This window comes from Nuphar pumila, chromosome 7 (assembly GCF_984573655.1).
Source record: "Nuphar pumila chromosome 7, dmNupPumi1.hap1.1, whole genome shotgun sequence".
Lineage (NCBI taxonomy): Eukaryota > Viridiplantae > Streptophyta > Magnoliopsida > Nymphaeales > Nymphaeaceae > Nuphar > Nuphar pumila.
The window spans coordinates 72,858,442-72,874,706 of NC_143255.1; the positions used below are offsets into that span (position 1 = coordinate 72,858,442).

General features: G+C 39.2%; 1 non-coding gene across 1 annotated transcript; it reads right to left on the reverse strand.

Annotated features, from left to right (window-relative positions):
• Positions 1 to 12,304: 12,304 nt before the first annotated feature.
• Positions 12,305 to 12,407, reverse strand: LOC149832389 (small nucleolar RNA R71). Its single transcript, XR_016433437.1, has one exon. It is a non-coding gene; the product is annotated as a small nucleolar RNA R71 (small nucleolar RNA).
• Between the last annotated feature and the right edge of the window lie 3,858 nt (positions 12,408 to 16,265).

Below are 16,265 nucleotides of genomic sequence, written 5' to 3' on the forward strand. Positions count from 1 at the left end.
AGATGAGAATCTCGGGAAAATCTTGAGAAAGTTTATAAAGACTTAGAAAACAATGAAGAAATGAGAATCTCAGGAAAATTTTGAGAGAGCTTAGAAAGACTTGGAAAACCATGAGGAAATAAGAATCTCAGGAAAACTGTAGGAATTCTTGAGAAAATATAAACATTTGAAAAGGAAAGCATTTGTTGGGAAAACTCGAACTTTGAGAATTTTCTTAAGAAAACGATAGAAAATTTTGTAGGAAAAATTCATTGGAGAAGGAAATTCAAAACTTAGGAAATTGAATTCCTGAGAATCTTGTCTTTTGAAATGTTGGAAAATCAACTTGGATTCTTGAGAAAGATGAAAATTCCCTTTGAAAAGAATCTTAAGAAAATAACATTTCCAAGGAAAATCATAGGAAAACTTTGATTTGGGAAATCCAACTCCGAATATCATCATAGTTTCTTGAGAAAATCGATTCCATGAAGTGAAAATCTTTTGAGAAAATCATGAGAAAAACGAATGATGCAGATGATTTGAATGAATGAATGCACTTTGAAAAACTTTCTGAAAAAATTGTTTGAAAAATGTGCATTAAGCCAAAGTAAATCCTTCACATATTCTGACTGTGGCCATGAATATGTTAAGAATTTATTTGAGTTAATTCACAATATTTTGAAAACATTGGAAATATGAGGTGCATTTTCAAAATAGCCTAAGAGTGTAGGCTCAATGAGACTGGTAGAGAGATGATGGATCTGGGTCTCGTCCATATTTCGACTAGGGCCGTAAATATGGACTCCACCGAGTTCATCAACTCTCTAAGAGTTGGTGCACGTGTCATTCGTGTTCATCCACGGTGAATTTTGAAAGAATGAGATGTATGCATCATAGAATCAGGATATTACTGAAATCAAACTATATGAGATGTGGCCTAATCTAAGCAGTAAAAGTAAATCTTATTCCAAGGTTTACATTGGGTTGTTACATTGCATAACATAAAGTAAAAGAAAATTGAAATGGAGTCAAGGAATCAGCATCTTCTAGATTTTCCTGCAAAATGAGAGTTAGTACAAGATAACAAAAAAAATGGGTATATATATATATATATATATATATATATATATATATATATATATATATATATATATTATATACAACAAAGAGATGTATATCAGAAATTACTAAAATTGATGCTAAATGATATGTATCAATGGAAGTGGTATTTATATGAAAGATTAGTTACATGGATGCTCGTATATGGAAATAAGTGTACATGAAGGGATATATATATATATAAGTATATATATATGCATATATATATATACATATATACGTATACATATAGGTAGATATACATAGATATACATATAAATATAGATATATATATACATATAATGAGAAAATATACATATTTATGGAAATTCTACATAATGGGTAAAATCAGAAAATATGGATATATGCAGTTTCTGTAGGTGATTTCTCAAAGTCGTAATTCCCAAATTATAATACAATTGTCGATAAAATTGGGTATGGAGCTTCCCTATATATCAATAACAAAGCATGTAAAAGATGGTCAAGAAATCATGAATGGATATTAAAATATCCATTCATGAATATGGCTCATCTTCAAGACTGCACACCTGCAAAAAAAAAAGGACTGGTCAATGCATAACATACTCATGTGCAGGAAACATGTTGCAGAAACACTAGAGATTGGTTTCAAGGGTGTTGTGAAAGTGCAATGAGGATGAAAGAAGGTGTACAAAGGATGTTGACAGTGGAAATGTGAGCACAGTGGGAGGTTAAATGACACTATGGCAACAACCACAAGGTGGTAGAGGAGTATTGGGAGACGATAACACGCTGGCAGGTATCCAGCGAAGAATTGAAAATGTGACAAAATACATTGCTAGAGTGTCCAGCACCTACATACGTAACAAGTTTACCTTATAAAACAGACTCTACCTTATACCCACTGTTTCCCAACTACATAAGCTCATGAGTTTGACAACAAATGATTCAGAAGCTGTATTGAGTGACTTGATATAGTTTATTGGCTGGGTCACCCTATGTTGAATTAGATGCATGAAAAGGATGTTTCAGTCCTCCTTTCTTTCTTTTTTTTTTTTTTTTTGTAACTACTCAGTGCCATATTACAAAGGGTGGAGGAACTGTGCACAACAGAGCTTTAACATGCGTTTTGCCCCATGCCAATTAGTAAACTTTATGATTTTGAGCTTTTCGCATCAGCTAATGATATTGTCCTGGTATGTCTCGGTGATTTTACTGACTCTCCTCATGTCAAATGCAATGTTTAGGTGGTCTAAAACGTCTTGCTTCATCTAATCTTGTTGAAGCTCTGGGTGAATGGAGTTGCATCATTCACCGATTCCTTGTCTGAAGTCTTGGTTGTAGAATTGATCTTTGACGCTATCCCAGTGAGGAGGAATACTGGATTGTATTGGATATTGGTGTTCAGGTCAAAGCTATTGTGGCTTTTAAGGGAAGGCCCAAAAAATTAAGAATGTAACCTTAGAGACAATGCTTATGTGACCAAACTGTTCTCTGGTACCAGAGTTATTTAATGCCATTTCATGAAAGAAAAGGTTCCAGCTAGCTTTTCCCCTCCTAGTTACAGTTCTGACAGGTTACATTAGCATTTTTTTGTTGAAGTCCGAATAGGAAAAGGAAAAAGAAAGAACTCATCAATTATTAGAAGTTAATTCTTTTGGCTATTTGGGGTGAGCTATCCCGAAAACATGCAGGAAAATACGACAAACCCATGTACAAGAATGGAACCCACTATTTTGTACAGATATTCAGGAATCTCTGTTAATTTGAACATTAACACACAAATAATCTGTTCACAACACACATCAAATTAAGTCAGACAAAAGGAAAATCCAAAGCGTAGAGGTGAACTATATGCCAATATGGGGCGATGTACAAACAAAACAGACTACATCTAATATGAACTCCTGGAACAAAATATCATACACGCAGAGAGATATAATACATACTACAGGATATTCAACATAGGAACAATGCAGGAATCTAAAATAAAAAAAAATGTAAAATAGTAACTATAGAACTATAGTAGCAAGAATAGCAAGATGCTAAAGTGAACATAACACAAAAATCTGACCATAAGTGGGGTAAAATTCAAAGGATCATAGAGACAGATGCAATCAGATGCAATCAAAACAAGAAATTGAAGATAAATCGGAAGATAAAGATGCAACCTGCAGTCTGAAGGCAATATGAAGGAGCTGATGATGGATGGGCCGTCTGGATTTCTTGTTGCTGGGCTGAGTGAACACGCTGGATTTGTTTTGTTGCTGGGCTGAGTGAACGGGGGAAGGTATTGGATCGTTGGATGGGCTGAAATGGAAGTGGAGAGGTGGAAACGCTGCTTCACGGTGGGCTTCTTGCTGGCTGGGTTGAAGGAGATGCAGCCAGTTGCTGGGTTTGTTTCAATGGCGCTGGAGCCACTTGCTGGAGGGTGTTTCAATGGCGCTGGAGCCACTCTCTTGCGGCTTAGCTAAAGAATGATGTTGGGCAACCTCACGATTCAGAGTCCTTTCCTGCAAAACCCCAAAAAAACCAGATTTCAATCCCCTTTTTCGTGAATCCTCTGCCCCTTTTTAAAAAAAAACTTTCCCTTCTAAACTAAAAAATGCAGCCCTTCCTTCCGTTACCAAATTTTTTTTTTTTTGAAAGTTTTGTAACTGAATTTTGAAAACTCGCCGTTTTAGAGGCTGGACAAAATCTTAGGTTTTTAAAATCGTTTTGGGTTTGTTGACCTAAGTCTTAGATAACTAAGCATTTTTAAAAACTGTTTCTAAAAAAATGAATATTGATATCATAAAAAAAAATTAATGATAATAATAAATGGGAGATGCCACCTCAGCCATCTTTAAAATCCTTTTGAAAATAAAGCTTTATTTTCTGTTGGCAACTTCTTTTATTTTCAATTGGGGTGCCACATGTGTGTGGGCCCACTAACTAAAAATGAATAATATTGAGAAAAATAAAAAAAGAAAATTTGCAAATTGGCATGGACTTCGGATGGGTCACACTTGAGAATAAACAAATTACCTGAGAGTCTGAGTATGATGCTAGTTCAAAGGCGGGTCCCGCTCCATTTATTTGACGATACGAGATAAAACATTATTTGTTTTTCAAGAATTTGGAAAAATTGGGTTTTCAGGGCAAAAATATGGATAAATGTAAAAACAAAATTTGTAAACAGATTTAAAATCTTTTGCAAAAAGTCTTGAGATAAAATCTTTAAAATCAATATCCAAATATCCAGATTGTTTTCTTGAGAAAATTTTTGTAATTCAAAGTCCTATGGGTAAAATGGGAAAATTTGGTAATTTTGAATACCTAGGGTTTTAAAAATCGGTTTTGAAAAGTTTAAAAATCAAATCTGGATTGACAATTTTGAAAATCAAGAGTTCTGGATCTCAAACTGACATGCTATGCAATGAAATGATGCAAAGTGTTCATGCAATGCGATGCAAAGACATGTTTCAATGAAATGTCACTCTGAGCTCGGACTTGGAAATTCTAACTTTTTGTCCAGAAAGAGGATTTTGAAATTTTGCAATTTGAAGATGTCTCTAAACCTAAATATAGAAATTTAGAGGCTCAAGAGTGAAATTTAGGACTTTCTGCAAGGTTTAATCTTGGAAATAACCATTTTGCCCTTTATTGCTTCCGGATAACTGAAATGTGCCGATTGAGGGCAATGTCAAGAAGTGAGTAAAATCTTGGGGTGTTTACAAAATCCTTGAGTATGGGACTCCTCGCTCGGCATGGTTCTCCTTGTCAAAGGAGCCATTTATCTATGACATACAAGCAACGTGTTTTAGTTTCTCAATGTATATATTGAAGCAAAGCTTTATTTACTTAATATACATTACATTTTACGCAAGCATCGCCTTAAACAAAACGTCATGCCGTACTGACAGACTTTAGGCGTTGATAAATTATATACTTGAGTCTATTGACTCCAAAACATTATCAGTCTCTACTACGAACTAGATTTCTTTCTTGACCCAAACAACCCGAAATATCGTTTACTTCCACACTGCCCTGGTGCAGACACAACTAGTTTTGGCTTGGGTGGCACTTCCGCACTCTCAAGCGAATCTTGTGGATAAATCAGTGATGCCGGTCTACTTGCCCATTCAGTATCATTATGACTCGAAGAGTTTGAGATCATAATGGGATAATAAGAGTTGTATCCCTCTCCTTGGCAATTCAGGCTTGGCGCTTGTGAAGCCGCTTCGTTTCCCCATATAATAGCACTATGATTCGAGAAATCCGAAATCATAATGGGATTATAGAAGGAGTTGTTGCATCCCTCATCCCGACTGTGCAAGCTAAGCGTACATGATGCCTGTCGATAGCCTTGCGATTGACCGAATCCCTCAATGAAGTTCAAGTCAAATTCTACCAGAGATGGTAGTTCATCTGAAGTTGATGGGGTACGGCTACTCCCCCTACTAGAGTAGTGTGATCCACTAACACGCGAGGTCTCGTCTCTATGACCAAGCGATCCCCGCCGACCCATATCGGTGGTAAGTTTCATTTGGCATTCTTTGGCGAAATGCCCCTCTTCGCCACAAAACTGGCAGTCTTGTACCTCATATGGGCACACCCACTCATCGTGCATAATCCCGCAACGATAGCAGTAGCCTCGTGAGTCGTGAGTTGCCATCTATACAAAGATGCACACGAATTAGTAACTATTTACAAGAAGATATATTTATAGTGCGATATTGTAACGCCCCGGATTTTCAAAACAAAGCTAAGTTAAAATTTTCATGGATTTCTTTTTTTTTTCTTTGCAGCGGAACTTAGAAAAGCTTTTAGCAGCGGAATAAGACGATAATGAGTCGTCGGTTTTAGAAAACTCTGAGCACGTTGCAGGTATGTGGCCAAGCAACTCATTGACCACCAAAGTGTTCCATTTTATCGAAAGCACATGTTTATTACAACACTACTGCTTAGAAAAGCAGTGAAGGTTCAATAAAAAGGAAGCAGTACAACTCTGTCTAGAGAAACCCTGGAACTTGATGCCGCCTTGCTCCGTATATCGCCACGCAGGTTCAACACCTGAAATCCCCATTAAACGGGGTCAGAACCACTGATGGTCTGGTAAGTAGGCAAACACCTATCTATTCAACTCAAGTAAATGCATAGACCACTCAGGGTAGCAGTTCGTAATACGACGCTCAAGCCTCCATGACTTAGCGTATATCGCACAAGCCTCATCAGGGCTATGAGTTGAACATCCACGCAAGTCGTCATGACTTCGCATAAGCCTCTTCAGGGCTGTGAGTTAGAATAACCTCTCAAGTCTCTACGACTTAGCCTTGACTTCCTCAGAGTCACGAATGGATGTCTAGCTCAAGCCTTTATGCTTGGCACATCCGTATCCTACGAATCTAAGGACAGCTCTTCGAGCTTCACTTAGTCGTACGGATATCAATGGGGTTCTTTCCCAATCGGTCCAGTAGTATGCCGACCATGACACCTTCACAAAGGTTATGCAGGACTGACTCAACAACGTCATCCACTCATACATTCAAAGTAGCGCTGTACCTAAGCTAATGCTTTGTTTCGATAATTGCACCTCCCCCTGGGCTTAGGGGACTCATATCTGGGCGACAACGCGACGATCTGGGGGTTGATTATTCTATGTATTTTAGATACCCCAGAGGCCTGTTGACCCCATCCCCCTAGTAGGACGGTACAGCATACCGGAAGAGATCCTTAGTAGGTATCCGAATGCATTCTGCTACTGCAGTAGTTGGGTTCAATCCTTAGATATTTAAGGATAACCACGACCTCCATACCTCTGAGTGACGAAGGCCATCAATGAACTCTATCAGGTTCGGGTGAAATATATGTCACTCAAGGTTGCGCCATCACCGTCTTCCTCGGTGAGAAATTCTGAAAGGGGCCTGCCGGTCTTACAATTACTTGACGAACATTGCATGCCTATAGGGCAGCCTTTGAGAAGTATGTTGATGATGCATGAAATGCACATCATGTAAACAAGTTTTTCATGCGTTTTGTATCAAGTTTAAGGTTTTAAACCCATGTTTAGATGTGTTTTGATAGTAAGGGGCTATGGTTCGAATTTCAGAAAAATCGGAGTTAAAATGAGAGAGTTATGGCTATTTCAGTGTTTGGGCACGGATTTCGAGGTGGATCGGATCCATATCCGACCCAATTAGGTCAATTGGACCTTGGATCAACTCTTAGAAAGCCCAAAACCCAACCCACACACCTATCCATACTCATTTCAAAAAGTTTTTCTAAAACCCCCCCAGAAAGTGGCGCCTAGCAATATTTTATTTTTTAACACTCTTTCTGAAAAATGTCAAAACTATAAATAGTTTTTTTTCAAGAACCCTAGGCGTCTTTGGCTGTGTTTGGATGCCCTCTACAGTGACTCTACAGCAGCATCTCCTTCCTCTCCATCTTCCCCAAGTGTTGGCCATTGAAGATCGACCTATGCTTGATTTTCAAGCATATTTTCAAGCTTTCTTTGGTTTCTTTTCATTTCTTTCTTATTCCTTGCTGTCTTTTCACCATTTTTCTGTACTTTTGCAGGTGTAGCAGAGGTGGAGACCATTAACCTTGGGCGGGAGTGCGCAACACACCACCAAGGTGAGCCGGCCCTACCTCCATCCGGCTTTCTACACCCTCCGATCACGAATCGGCTCACATTCCATCACCGGTGGATCTCCAACGTGTAGCAGCTGCAATAGGTGCCGTTTTTGGTGAAGTACAGCATCCTTGAACTGTAGAAGACGTCTACCTCCAGCCACGGTCCGCTCTTCTTCACCCCCCCCGGTCGTCGGATCTCCCAAAAGGTAGGTCTTCTTCTTCCTTCTCTTCTAGATAAAACCGATTTGTGTGTGTGGTTTTTGTTTGTTATTTTCTGTATGTTTCTTGTTTTTCTTTTTATTTCAACCTTAAAATAGCATTCGTGCATAGGCCAGCACGTTAGCTTAGGTTTCTTTATTTGATTGATTCATTGGAATCGAGTTTTTATTGATTTTTCATCTTTTTTATAAAAATCGGCTAGATCTTCATCTAGCCGACTCTTCAAGTTTGTCATAAGTGTTCTTGATATTGTTTTACAGAAAATCCAATAAAAAAAGTGTTCATTTTGATTTACTTTATTCGGTTTTTGTGTGGGTTGTATTTGGTTTTAATTAAAAAGAAAAAAAATCCAAAATCGGCTAGACTTATTCTAGCCGATTCTTGATTTTTACAAAAATATTTTTCTGTTTTGATATTTTTGTTTTGTCCAGCATGTGTATTGTGTTGTTTTGCTGAAAATCCTATTCCAAAAAGTTTATTTTAATTCATTTTGATTGTGGGTGCTGCTTGTCTTGTTTTGATTGTATTTTTGAAAAAAAAAAAAAAAATTCGGCTAGAGATATTCTAGCCGATCTTTGTATTTTTGTTAAATGTTTGTGTTGATGTTGGTGAATCGTGTAGTTGCTGTGTGTTTTAGGTGTTAACAGCAGTATATAGTTGTGTTAGTCATTTCATTGTTTTAGGATTGATTTAATTAGTTGTTTTAATCAATTTTTCGTTTTTGTGTTTTGAGTCTATTGTTGAAAATTATAAAAATCAAGTTTTCTTTTTTTTTCATGTTTTTAATTCCAGCATAGTGCTGTTCTTGTTAGCCTTGGTGTAATTAGGAGTCCTTTGTATTATTCTCTAATTTAGTTTTATCAAATTAGTGGTTATTTAGTTTTATTGCTTTTTGTTAATTTATAATTTTAGTTTTTTTTTATTTTCGTGTGGTTCTTCTTCTTCCCCAAGGTGGGGCGGCAGCCATTAGAGCTCCCCTGGAGCTCTTGGTCGATTTTTTTTAGCAAGTCTTAATGGTCATTAGTTGAGTTAGGAAGGTGTCTAGGTTCAATGTATTAGGTCTTTCTTTTTTTTAGCCGTTTTTAGGGTTGCATTTAGGTAAGTTTTGGAATTAGGTTAGCATTAACTCCTAGGAAATCGATTTTCCATTTAAGTTCTTTTGTTCCCTAGGTATAATTAAGTCTATTAGTTTAGAAAGTAGCATCCATTGAAGTTGGCGATTTTTGGAGAAGGGAGGTAATTAAAGTAATTGAAAATTGGAAAGCTTTTGGAAAAAGGATATTCTTCAAAAATCGTGTGAGGCATTTAAGGAAAATTAGAATTTTGAATGTGTATTAAAGAAGGAGTTACTCCTTAACTTGGGAAAGTGTTTTGCAATTAAACCAAAATTCCAATCTAGGTTACACGATTTCCATAGAGCATTAAAAGCAATTTAATTCCATCTTGAAAAGCAAAAATCGTGGATTTCTAGATTGGTCTTTTCAGATTTCCAAAAAGGTATTAAAGGCAATTAAGGAGTGTAACTCCCTCTTTAAATGGGGCGATTTTTGAGAATCCAAAGCATTTCAAAGTTTGAATATTGGTAATTATTACATTCCTTTTTCCAACCTCCTCCATTAAAATCGTGAACTTTGGATTAATTGTAGCTTAATTAGGAGGTTACTACTTTAGTCTAGACCTAACCTAGTCAAACCGAGCCTAGGTCGAGTCAACCCCTAGTCTACACCCCCTTTGAGTCTAGTCAAAACCTAGCCTAGCCCAAGTCAAAGCCTAAACCGCATTTAGGTCGAGTCTAAGACCAAAGCCCAACCGTAGTCAAGCTTAGTGGAGTCAACCCTAACCTAAGTTAGGTTAGCCTAGTGGACTAAGTCAAAGTCAAAACAAAACCTAGACTTAGCCCTAGTCCGAGTCGAGTCAAACCTAACTCGAGCCTATCCAAGTTCACCCCCCTTAGCTAAACCTAAACCGAGTCCATTGGAGTCAACCGAACCTAGTTGACTAAGGAAACTCAAAACCGAACCCATCTAGATTAAACCAACCTTCGTTGACTAAGTCAACCCTCAACCGAGTCCAACCTAGTCTTAGTAACCTAACCAAGTCAAAACCTAACCCTAGTCGAGTCCTAGTCCAACCCAAGGTCGAGTCAACCTTAGCAAAACCCGAACCTAGCTAAGTTAAGATAGAGCCTAGTTGAGTCAACCATAGTCACATTCCAAAGGCTGCAACCCATGGTTCGTTAGTGGTCTCCTCTCCTTTATATTTCAGTCATCTTGTCTTTAGAATAGTTAGTTTAGTTATTTATGTAATCATTTTAGTTAGATTTTATCATTGGTTGATTGAATGTGTGGTTGTTAATGTCTTTTTACTATTAATAGTTTAGTTATCATAGTCAATATCAGCATATATTATGTCATATAGAAGTATTTAAGTCTGCATTATAGTTAGATTACATTCATAGTGTTTAAAATAGCTTCATATAGTGAATAGTGCATTGAAATAAAAACCAGATTTTTGCCCTGTCGAAACAGAATTATTTTCTGATAAAAAACTCTGTGTTTTCCAAATTTATTTTTTCTATTCACTGTATTGACGTGTTATTTAACTGCAGACCAAATTTCAGCTCATTCGGAGTTGATTTGGTCTGATTTTTAAGCGTTTTGTGAAAACCGCTTTTTATGGATTTTAAATTACAGGACTGGCGATATCCTGATTTTTCCCAGATTTGAAACGCTTATATCTGGAGTTCCAGATACTGTTTTTTAATTCTGTAAAAACTGTCATTTTGTTTAATCTGTCAGTTGCAGAACAGAACAAATTTCGGGAAAATCGGACCTCGTTTGCCCTATCAAACAGTGGTTTTCCGATAACCTGTCAGATTGCTAGTTTACACTAGTTAGGGGCAGTTTCGTAATTTTCTTAGTTTCGGCATTTTAGACTTGTTTTCAGTAGTTTCTGTATTTTAGAAGTTGCATAATCATCATACAGCATTAGTAGAAGTAATTTGGTTAATTTTAGAATTAATTTAGTATGTTATTTAATTTTTGTTTGATAAATAGCATTTGTTTATTATTTTCGTAGAATTAGACATAGTTTTAATTGTTGTTTGCATCATTAAAATAGAAAACTAACTTTGTATTTTTCTGCATTTTTTAGGTTGAAAAGCATATTTAGTTTCCAGGGTTAGTATACAAGTGAAAAGATTCTCTAAGTGGCGAAAAGACAGAATTACCCTTGGCGTGGAGCAGAAGACTAAATGCTTGTTTATTGTTCTTTTAGTGCTTAATTGTAGATTGTCATTTGATATTAATAAATTAAATTTTCTAGAATTATAGTGATTAATTCCTGTTCCCTGAGGATCGACCCGTACTTACCACTTTGTGGAAAGTCGGTTTTTATATTTTTGGTTGACGATTTTCCAAAGTTTTATTGAAAATAACTGTTTTAAAAAGAGCATTCCAAAATATCAACCAAATTTTGGCGCCGTTGCCGGGGAACGGCGAATTAATTACTTTATTTCTTAGAGTTTAATTTATTATTATTGTGTTTTAGTTAGTTAATTAGTTGTTTTCTTTTTAGTTAGTAGGATTAGTAAGTGAATATAGGATTAACATAGTTAGTAAATATAGGATTCACATATTGTTCTTTTTAGGATTCACTTAATTATCATTCTGCAAGGAGCGATTAGACAGGTGGGTTTTAGAAAAACATAGTTTGTGATTTCCTGTATTTATTTGTTTTAGCATTTTAGAATAGTTTACTTTGTTATTTAATTATTTAGTATAGAATTCTGACATAGCTATATAGCATATTTGTTTGTTTTTAGTTACTGTTATTTGCTTATTTACATTTTAGTATCTGTGCTAGTTTAATTTTTTTTTAGTTAGGTCGTTTGCTTACATCTGGTCTTAGTACCAGTGTATGCAGGGTCGACGAGGTCTAGGAACCCCATTACACCCATTTGTTGACAACCCAGAGAGAATTTTACATTCTCATCGAAGTTCGGCAACAATGGCTGACATGGATCCTCCACCTCCACCCCCAGTTCTTTCACGCCCTCTGCGGGAATACTTCATTCCCACAGACTATGTTCAGGCATCCTGCATTCGGAGACCCGATGTAGGAGCGCCACATTATGAGATTAAGGCCAGCATTATTCAAATGCTTCCATCCTTTTATGGCCTTAGTCATGAGGATCCCTACCGACATTTAGATGAATTCCTCGAAATCTGTTCTACTGTTAAGATACAGAATTTCGATGATGATGCGTTGAGGTTGACTCTATTCCCTTTTTCATTGAAGGACAAAGCCAAGTATTGGCTAAAGTCCTTAGATTCTGTAGAAATAGAGTCCTGGGATCAGTTGCAACAGGAGTTTCTTCGGAAATACTTTCCCATTGGTCGCACGAACCAATATCGTAGAGCCATCACTAGCTTTTCAGAGCTAGATGGTGAGCGCTTTCATGAGACCTGGGAGAGAATGAAGGATCTCCTCAGGAAATGCCCCCATCATCAGGTGCCGGAATGGCAACTGGTGCAGAGTTTCTATGATGGATTGTCTGACAAGAATCGTCAGATGATCGACTCTTCATGTGGTGGGACATTCATGCTGAAGAGCGAGGACGAAGCATGGAGGCTATTTGATACATTGGCCGAGAATTCACTCCACCATGCTTCGAGCTCTCATTCTGATAGAGCCACACCCAGCATTCAGAAGAAAGCTGGCATTCTTGAGATTGGTCCATCTACTGCACTGCAGTGTAAAGTAGACATGATTGCTCAGAAGCTGGACCAGCTTCTCTCAGGACCATCCACTACACAGCAGGTGTGTACTCTTTGTGCCAGTCCGGCACACGAGATCACTGAGTGCCATTCAGCAGCTCAGTACCCTGAATTTGTTCAAGAACAAGTTCAGGCAGCTCAGGGTTACGTCAGACCGCCAAATAACCCATTTTCATCGACATATAATCCGGGTTGGCGTAACCATCCCAATTTTTCATGGAAGAATCCACAGTCTTCTATACAGATGCCTTCTTCCTCTCAGCCGGTTCGGCAGCCATCTTTTACTCAGCCATTTCAAAGACCAAACTATGCTCAGTCTTCTTCTTCTTCAGTTCCTTCCCCGATTCAGCAGGAGTCTGCCCCGCAGACATCTTTTGAGGAGAGACTTCTCCAGGCATTCCAAGAGGTGAAAACCTCTAATCAGAACGCCTTCGAGAAGTGTAGCCAGATTTTGAGCTCACATACGCAGTCCATTGCGAAGTTAGAGTCGCAAATGGGACAGTTAGCTGAGGCTATTAGTAGGAGACCTGAGGGTACATTGCCGAGTCAGGCTGTCATGAACCCGAAGGGTAAGGACCAGATGCCTGGAGGCCTATTTCATACTGAGACACAGCAGCAGGCTAAATCAGTTATGGCCTTGAGGAGTGGACGTGAGTATCACGTTGAGAGTAGAGAGAAGATAGAGGAGCCAGAGACCATTGTTTCACCTACGTCGGCTCAATCATCATCCCCATCCCCATCATCACCTTCATCATCTTTATCCTCAGAGAAGAAGAAGGATAGGAGTGAGCCTTCTCGCAAAGAGGAGGAGCCAGCAGAGTATATTCCCCCACCACCCTATCCCAAAGCATTAGAGTCTCCTGGTTATAGAGGGAAGCAAGGTGCGAAGATCCAGGACATGCTTGATATCTTCAAGCATGTGCAGATCAACCTACCTTTGCTCGATGCTATTCAGCAGGTGCCGGCTTATGCCAAATTCCTGAAGGAGCTATGTACGCAAAAGAGGAAATCCAGAGAGCGAATTCCTAACAGGGTCCATCTGACTGAGCAGGTGAGTTCAGTACTTCAGCATCAGACACCACCAAAGCTCAAGGACCCTGGAGCCCCTATCATTGCTTGTACTATAGGGAACATCCGGATAGAACGCGCATTGCTCGATCTTGGAGCAAGCGTGAACATTCTGCCCGGATATTTCTTTGATTCTTTCGGGTTAGGGGAGATGAGATCGACTCCGATTACACTTCAACTGGCAGATCGTTCCGTCAAGGTACCGAGAGGTGTCTTGGAGGACGTGCTAGTTAAAGTGGATGACTTTTATTTTCCAGTCGATTTCATTATCCTTGATATGGAAGGAGTAGACAGCCAGCACCAGACTCCGATTATTTTAGGCAGACCATTCTTGGCGACTGCCAATGCGTGCATCAACTGTAGGACCGGAGCCATGGATCTCTCATTCGGCAATAGGAAGGTAAAGCTGAATATTTTCAATGCCGCGATGGGACCAGCAGGAGACATGGACTGCTTTCATGTAGACATTGCACAAGAGTTAGTGGAGGAGCAGCCCGAGTTGTACATTACTGAGGATTCTTTAGAGTTGTACCATATAGAGAAGAATAGCGGTTTAGATAGTGTAGATGTGTCTAGAGTGTCGTCGGAGAGACCACCTTGGAGAGCAGTCAGGGAACCTCTTCCACCACTTGCGGAGACCCCCGCCAAATCGTCGATCGAGTCGCCTCCGAAACTTGAGTTGAAACCCTTACCGGATTCACTCAAGTATGCATACCTCGGAGATGATGAGACTTTGCCTGTGATCATCTCGTCCTTGCTCACTGAGGAACAGGAACAGAGATTGCTGACTATTCTTCGAGAGCACAAGGCAGCGATTGGATGGGGAGTAGCGGATCTAAAGGGGATTGATCCTTCATTCTGCATGCATAGGATCCATTGTAATGAGGAAATCAAGCCATTTAGGGATATGCAGAGAAGGCTAAATCCCAACATGAAGGAAGTGGTGAAGAAAGAGGTGGTGAAGTGGTTGGATGCCGGAATCATTTACCCTATTTCTGATAGTCAGTGGGTCAGTCCGATTCAAGTTGTGCCGAAGAAGTCAGGACTCACTGTGGTTGAGAATGAGAAGGGTGAGAGAATTCCGATGAGGACCACTACAGGATGGCGAGTCTGCATCGATTATAGGAAGTTGAATGTGGCAACTAGGAAAGATCATTTCCCATTGCCATTCATTGATCAGATCTTAGAGCGACTCGCAGGACAGAGCTACTACTGCTTTCTAGACGGATATTCAGGATACAATCAGGTAGCTGTTCATCCTGACGACCAAGAGAAGACCACGTTTACATGTCCTTATGGCACCTTCGCATTTAGACGTATGCCTTTTGGGCTTTGTAATGCCCCAGCTACTTTTCAGAGGTGCATGCTTGCTATCTTCTCGGACATGATTGATGATGTGATGGAAGTTTTTATGGACGACTTTTCAGTGTATGGCTCTTCTTTTGAAGATTGCCTCCATAAACTTGCTCGAGTACTGAGTAGGTGTGTGGAGACCAATCTCGTCCTGAGTTGGGAAAAGAGCCATTTTATGGTCCAGGAGGGGATTGTGCTAGGACACATTGTGTCCAAGCGTGGTATTGAGGTTGACAGAGCGAAGGTGGAATCCATTTCTCGTTTGACTCCACCCACCTCTGTGAGGCAGATTCGATCATTTTTAGGGCATGCGGGATTTTACAGGCGGTTCATAAAAGATTTTAGCAAAATCTCTCGACCGCTTTGCACGTTATTGGAGAAAGACCAGCCCTTTGATTTCAGTGAGGATTGCATGAAGGCCTTTGAGATTCTCAAAGAGGCCTTGATTACTGCACCTATTTTGAGACCTCCAGATTGGACTCTCCCATTTGAGATTATGTGCGATGCTTCTGATTATGCTATGGGGGCAATTCTAGGACAACGCATTGATAGGAAGCCCTATGTGATCTACTATGCGAGTAGAACTCTGTCTGATGCACAGATGAATTATACTACGACAGAGAAGGAACTACTTGCGGTAGTGTTCGCATTGGATAAATTTAGGTCCTATTTACTCGGTTCGAAGGTGGTTGTCTATTCTGATCATTCTGCATTGAAATATTTGTTGAATAAGAAAGACACCAAACCGAGATTAATTCGTTGGGTCCTACTACTACAGGAGTTTGATCTCGAGATTCGAGATAAGAAGGGAAGCGAGAATGTAGTAGCAGACCATCTTTCCAGACTGATCGTGGAGACCACGCAGGATCAGAGACCGATCATTGATTCTTTCCCCGACGAGCAGATCATGTCAGTCAGTACATCGCAGTTACCCTGGTTTGCAGATATTGTGAACTATCTGGTTTCGAGGCAGATACCTGAGCATTGGAACAAGAATGAGCGTGAGAGGTTCCTATCTCAGGTGAGGCACTATTATTGGGATGAACCGGAGTTGTTCAAATACTGTGCAGATCAGATCATTAGGAGATGCGTTCCGGAGGAGGAATACCAGTCCATTTTGAATTTTTCCCATTCGTTAGCCTGTGGAGGGCATTTTAGTAGTCGGAAGACGGC